The 6,446-nt window shown below is 35.8% G+C and overlaps 2 long non-coding RNA genes across 6 annotated transcripts; both read right to left on the reverse strand.

Moving 5' to 3' along the window:
- Window positions 1-737: 737 nt before the first annotated feature.
- Window positions 738-1,922, reverse strand: LOC147507201 (uncharacterized). 3 transcript variants are annotated; one of them, XR_015217579.1, is made up of 6 exons: window positions 1,787-1,922; window positions 1,683-1,733; window positions 1,390-1,466; window positions 1,159-1,266; window positions 945-1,030; window positions 738-879 (listed from the first exon to the last, which is right to left on the reverse strand). It is a non-coding gene; the product is annotated as an uncharacterized LOC147507201 (long non-coding RNA). The 3 variants fall into 3 exon arrangements; XR_015217580.1 differs by lacking the exon at window positions 1,787-1,922 and having other exon boundaries at window positions 738-870; window positions 1,683-1,754; XR_015217578.1 differs by lacking the exon at window positions 1,787-1,922 and having other exon boundaries at window positions 1,683-1,754.
- A 1,222-nt stretch (window positions 1,923-3,144) lies between these two features.
- LOC147507202 (uncharacterized) lies at window positions 3,145-5,393 on the reverse strand. Of its 3 annotated transcripts, none has more exons than XR_015217577.1 (4): window positions 5,296-5,393; window positions 5,088-5,154; window positions 4,867-4,973; window positions 3,145-3,845 (listed from the first exon to the last, which is right to left on the reverse strand). It is a non-coding gene; the product is annotated as an uncharacterized LOC147507202 (long non-coding RNA). The 3 variants fall into 3 exon arrangements; XR_015217575.1 differs by having other exon boundaries at window positions 4,867-4,979; XR_015217576.1 differs by having other exon boundaries at window positions 3,145-3,876; window positions 4,867-4,979.
- Between the last annotated feature and the right edge of the window lie 1,053 nt (window positions 5,394-6,446).

A 6,446-nucleotide genomic window follows, 5' to 3' on the forward strand; every position in this document is an offset into this window, starting at 1 on the left:
CAAAAAGTCATACATATAAAGAACATGCGGAAATTTGATTCACAAGGAAATAAACATTTTAGATTTATAAGGGAACTCATCATCTTCTTCTTCGACTATCTAGGCCTCGACACTCCATAAATCTTGAGTCCTGAGAATAACATAAATTAAAATACGTAAGACAGGCAAAATGAAAGAAACATTCATACCTGAATTTAGTAAATGCTAATTTCAAGTCTAATTCCAAATATTACCCAAGTACCTCAAAAAACTTTCCAGTCAAATGATTTTTTGCAAGACAAAACATATATGAGTGCATAATGCTATAAACATACTATTTAGTGTTGTAACAGTACCAAATATTCACTAAAGTGAAAAGTCTATTACAACTAAGAACATAAAAAAAAGCATCCCAGCCAGCAATAAATGATCCTGGGTGTCAACTAATAAAAAGCTCAACTGCTCAAAAACCTACTGTGTAATATTTTAAGTTGTGTAAAAACATATGATGAACATTTGCAACTTTAGGAAGAACATTGACCCTAAGCTCAAGAACCTACTAAAACATATCAAGACGAAAACGGGTATAAAGAAGAAAAAGAGAAAATAGTGAGCGCACCTGCTAATAGGACACCTTGTACACTACAATCACCAGGTGTGCAAAAAGGTCACCTTCTTCCTGCATTACCTCCGATGATAAGAATCGTACATTAGGAAAATCGAAATATTTCAAGGTAATCGTTGTTGTGCGAGTAGTACCTTATCATAAGTTCATAGTATAATAAGTTCTGGACCATTAACAGGGATCACCCGGGAAAACATTTGAATACACAGCTTCCCCCACAATTTTGCTTGTGAGCCACAATATTTTGTCATGCCCAAACAATATTCCTACATGACCTGTAACTGTATAAGACGGTGCCTCATGTCACAACTCATAATGAATAAGAGAAGACAATATGCACCTTTAATAGTAAGACAAGCCTCCAGTATAGCTCATGATAACATGGGAATGAGTCCAGACACTGATGTCACTGGAGGGAGCTCGCACCTGGCATGATTGTAAAGCTCATGTTTAACATTGGAATGAGTCCATACACAGATGGCAGATCCCAGTCAAAACCACCATAAACACTCAAATTGAAATCTTAATATGGCTAAAACTGCCATTCAAGCTACCTGATGACAAAGCCGTGACTGCAACACATTTACAGTAGTGATGATCTCTTGTACATCTCCGCATTAGTTCGGACCATCAAATCCATGTAGATAATCACAACTTGCGTTCTACAATAAACAACAGATTGGTGATAATGACTTAAATTCAAATTTAATTCTCCTCAAGTAGCAAAAGACAATAGCACGCAAGGAAATGTATTAGCTTTAAGAACTTCACAATGAGAATTTTACCATCAAAATCTTGTAAGAAGCCAAGCAAATCAAAACACAACACCAGATGGTCAAGCTGCTCCATTATCTTGCATAACCTAGAGAAACATGCATATTAAACAATAATTACTAAATGAAGCTAAAAGAAGAGCTATCTAGATTGGAAATGATTGTAACATGGTCTTTCAATATTGTAGTATAGAAATCAATGAAATTACTGTCACTCAAACAGGTGAAATAGCAACGGTGGTTACAGATTCTACTAAAAGAAAGTTGATAAATCTGAAAATGAAAAGCAAACAAAGAAAAGTTACCTTCTCTTAAGCTGGAAAGTAAATGGTGCTGTAACAGATAGCATGTATAGCCTCTTTAAATTCATTCCCTGCATTTTCTCATGTATTGCGCCAAAACTAGTAACCATGTACGTGAACTCAACAGCTGCAACAGCTTCACCCCTTGAAAACTTCGCAATGACAATTTCACAATCAAATTCTTGTAATAAGCCATATTTCAAAACTCCACACCACAATGCACTCGAGCTGCTCCAGTATCCCACATAACCTACAGATAGACACATTACACAACAGTTAAGCTAAAGGGAGAACTCTGTAATAAGAAAATGGGTGTGGGTGCAAAAATGGGATTTGAATAATAACTAGGTAAGGGAATCAATGATTTACTGTTCAAAACAAGGGTGGACACAGGTTCAACAAACAGATAAGTACAAAATCTGAAATGAAAAACTCAAAAGCAAAGAACGATTAGTTACCTTTTAAAAAGCTAGAAAATCAACAAGTTCTTTCACTGTAAAAAATAGCACGTCCAGCCTCTTTAAACTCCTCCCCTGCATTCTTTCATGTCTTGACCCAAAACCAACTCGGCCTTCAGCTAGACATGCAATTCCACAATTTGAACCGGAGCTCACTCATTCGCCAAAGGTGCTCCAACCCATCCCACCATAATATCTAATCTACTACCCATATATTTTACACTTTGGACAATTGCCAGAGACATCCAACTTCCTAAAACTAGTACAAAATCATCAGAACTACAATACACAAGCTTTACATAAATATCCAACAAATTACCCATCTCTTCTAAATCCACAATATAACTTTATTCATAAACAGTCAAACAGTTAACATGACAATACAAAATAGCAACAACACATCAATTAGTAAACAGTTAACATGACAATACAAAATAGTAACAACACATCAATTAGTAACCTAAGACACTATTCAAGGAATTTTATCTGCCCAATGCAATATAATATGGGTGCTAATCGGGCCAGGCCATGTTGGATTAGGCTAATTTTTTGTTCAGTGCTCATCCCACATAGTAACATGAATGACAAATCCAATTTAATCATTGCAGGGACTCAAAATCCAGGTTGGACCGGATTAATAATTAGATACAGCCTATGTCAACACACCACTGCTATAAGCCCAAAAATAATATCCATGTGCAGATAATCTATGATGTTTCGTGCTAATACCGAGTGGAAAACGTCATCTACTAGCAATATACAGATTTCTTACAAAAACTATTTCGGTTGTCCAAACTTCACATTGAAGAGGACCATGAAACATTAAGCGAATGGCTGACACTTAATTTTTGAGCCTCTCATGCATCATAATACTAATAAAGAAACCGGGTTGCATTGAGTACCGCAGACTTTTTTTTTTTTTTGGATAAATGCATAAATCAATTAAGCAGTAATTGCAAAAGCTAACCATGTTGCCGTAGGATTCACAGATTATTGGTTGTGAGAGAGATCCAAATGTACGCTTCTGCTTATTGGTGTTAATTCATTGTTCTGAATTGACTAGCAGTTAACTAAGAGGCAGTTACCTATACATGACTAAATGAAGTATGACATGAAATACAGGCAACACAGCAGGAGAAGCTCCAGGCTAACTCCGGTGTGAATCATCCCCTAACGAGGCTTTGCATGCATATCTTATGGAAGGTAAATGCAAACCTCAATTAAGAAAATTGGTGGAGTTAATCATGTACCTTGCAAGTTGTAATATGCCTCAAATATGTCTGGAGGAAATTCCAATTGTTCGCCATGTGCTTGCTTGTAAGTGTTGGGATGTCTAGTGATATTTCCAATTGTTCGCCTTGTGCATGTGAGTGTTAGGTCATCGATCCGAATGCATTAGCAGTTGTCTACGAGCAATATAAAGGAGCAAGCACACACTCCAGAGGCAGGTCCCCGGCAAAATCCGGTGCGACCTCCTCCGAAACCGAAAAGGAAAATTTTATTATGATTTTTGACCTGCCATGCAAGCGCACCTGACATGGCAAAGGTCGTAGATGACAAAGAGTATTCGATACATTGCCTTCACCATTAAGGTCTTTGCACCGATCTCTTTACATCAATTACACTCTTACCAGCACAATCAGCCCTTCATCGTCTTGAGAAGCAAAAAACCAGTAACACATAATGGATTTCTTGAACCATATCCAAGCTGCCAAAGGTCTCGTCAGATTCTCCATGAACTAGCAACAACAACAATAGCAATAGCAACAACAACAAAAAATCCATGTTCTATGATAATTTTCACATAGGGTGGAACCTCAATATACATAGTTAAACACTGATACAGGTTAAACACTGATACAGGTGTATATAAAAAGTCTAGTACAGAGCTACAAGAACAGAGCTATGACCTCAATATACATAACATTGAATAACAACACAACCATGAGGATGATTAAGTTGTGGAAATTCAAAGGTGAGCTGCAAAACAGAGCCCCAAGCTTCAAAATGCCCATTCAACCACACTCACTGTAAAAATAGAGTCTTCCAAGCATCTCACCAATGTTCCATACTTTTCATTATGTTAAATTCATGCACCCTTATTCTCTGTTTCTCCCAAGAGATGTCAACTCTTTCTCAAAATCCTTTTTCAAACGTACCCAGTAAAAATCCACCTCTAAACCATTTTATCTCTAAAATCTAACATATACAAGATCTAGTACAAACAAACACACAAATTGATAAAGTAAAATTAGACGCATATATGCTGCTTCAAGAATTGGGGATTTGGACCAGTAAGATAACAATCTGAACAAGTCATTTCTTCTAAGTTATACTTATACAATAACTATATTGATTCCTTTCACGGACGGAAAGCTCTCTCTTCTCTTCAACCAAAACTTAACTCATAATAACCATTGCGTCCACAAGACTTTTTTGAAACCCCTCATATTAAAAACCAGAATCATAACAGTCAAATCGAAGAAATGACAAAAAGTTTCGATATTTAGCATACCCTTTTATAAATTTAGACTCACAACCTTATAAACTAGTCACAACGTATACAATAAGTTCATAGTTCCACTTGAAATTACTAAAACTCCAATATGAGTAAAATTCATGTATACCCTTTTACATAAATAGATTGAAAAGCTTCAAAGAACCAATCTTTAAAGCAGAATTTATTGCAAAATAGAAATGAAAAAGAGAGAAAGAAGAGTTATTATTACCCATCTCTTCATGAGTAGAAAAGTTCCTTTTCCCAGTTGGCTTCCCTTTGAACTTCCCCCTTCCCATTTTGTTTTTTTTTTTTTTTTTTTTGCCTTAAATTTAAGCTCTGCAACTTCAAAATCAAAAAGAAGTAGAAGATGAAGAAAGTAGATGAGGGATAAAAGTCATGTTAGTGTTATTCATACCAATGGATCAGCCAGAAAACAATTGGTTCCCTTACCGAAATTAGTTTTCCAAATCAGAAAGGTTGAGCGCATTGAGAACCTAACTCGTTCTCAACCCGAAATCTGAAATCCAATTAAACCCTTGGTATATAAGCACAAAAAGTAAAGAAGAGAATTAAAGAGGAACGCACGAAAATAAAAACCTATGTTTTCCAATCCCTACAAAGAGAAGAAGAATTGAAGAAGAAGAAAAAAAAAACTTACCTTCGTTTTAGATGAGGAAGTCATGGTTTGAGCCAACCACTTCGCCCCTCTGAAAATGAGAGAGGAGTGCGGGATTCTAACCTTTTGTCTTAGACTATTTCTTATTATTCTTTTTATTTTTGTCTTTTTTATTTTATTTCTGACGGTATCCATGTGTTAGCCAACCGTGACTAATTAATTTCGATAATTATCTGAATTTTAAGTAACGGATAAAGTGACATACTAACGCTTTATAAACGTTAATAATTGTGTAACGGTTAAAAAATGTTACTAAGTGAAAAATAAGTGCGTTACAAAATCACCTTTTTGGTGTAGTGATATTCGGGGGAATTCGAAAATCCCCCACTGGGTCTGCAAGAACGATGCATGACTTAGGGCTATTGTTTAGGGCTTTGTAAAAAATCGAGAAAAGAGGAGTCTCCTTTTTCTTGACCATTAGTGCGGTGTAGTGTGTGATATTCTAGATAGGCGTGTGCGTTGACGTTTATGATAGATAACGTTAGATGGTTTACTCTTGTTGGACCTTAATCTCATGCAAGGCTAATGCCAATATGAAAAAAAAAAAAACTACTAGTAGCAGTCAAACAACAACCTGATATGCCAGAATTAAAACTCCTCTAACAGTAGCTAGAGACGAGGAGTGAAAGAAGGAGTACTTGAATGCCTCCTTGCTACGCGTATAAATAACATCTTTGATACTCGATCTCAGTGTATTGAAGAAGTTCGGACCACTAAATAATAAAAATAACTTGAACAAAACAAGAGTCTGTGACTAACATGTGAATTGGGCTTTCTTCATAAGGGGCGCGGGCGCGCTCAAGGTACTGTTCAAAAAAAAATTTCCAGTAACAAGAGGGCGGGTGCGCTCAAGGTACTATCTCAAAAAAAAAATTCTGAAAAATAACAACCATAGTTAGAACCAAACAATTGGGTGGGTGGGTGAAGTGGTATATTGGTAGAATTGAAAACACAAACACAAACAGAAACTAATCTAATAAAACTAAGATGGCAGTGGTTCCATTTGATAAATATAAAAAGACAGTTTATTACCCTATGATGAATAATGATTTATGCTAGGAATAAGAAAGCTAGTGGGATTTACTATATGGTTATTATTAAAGTTCTACTATCTATTATCTTATAATAAAAGG

This window comes from Coptis chinensis, chromosome 3, assembly GCF_015680905.1.
Source record: "Coptis chinensis isolate HL-2020 chromosome 3, ASM1568090v1, whole genome shotgun sequence".
NCBI lineage: Eukaryota > Viridiplantae > Streptophyta > Magnoliopsida > Ranunculales > Ranunculaceae > Coptis > Coptis chinensis.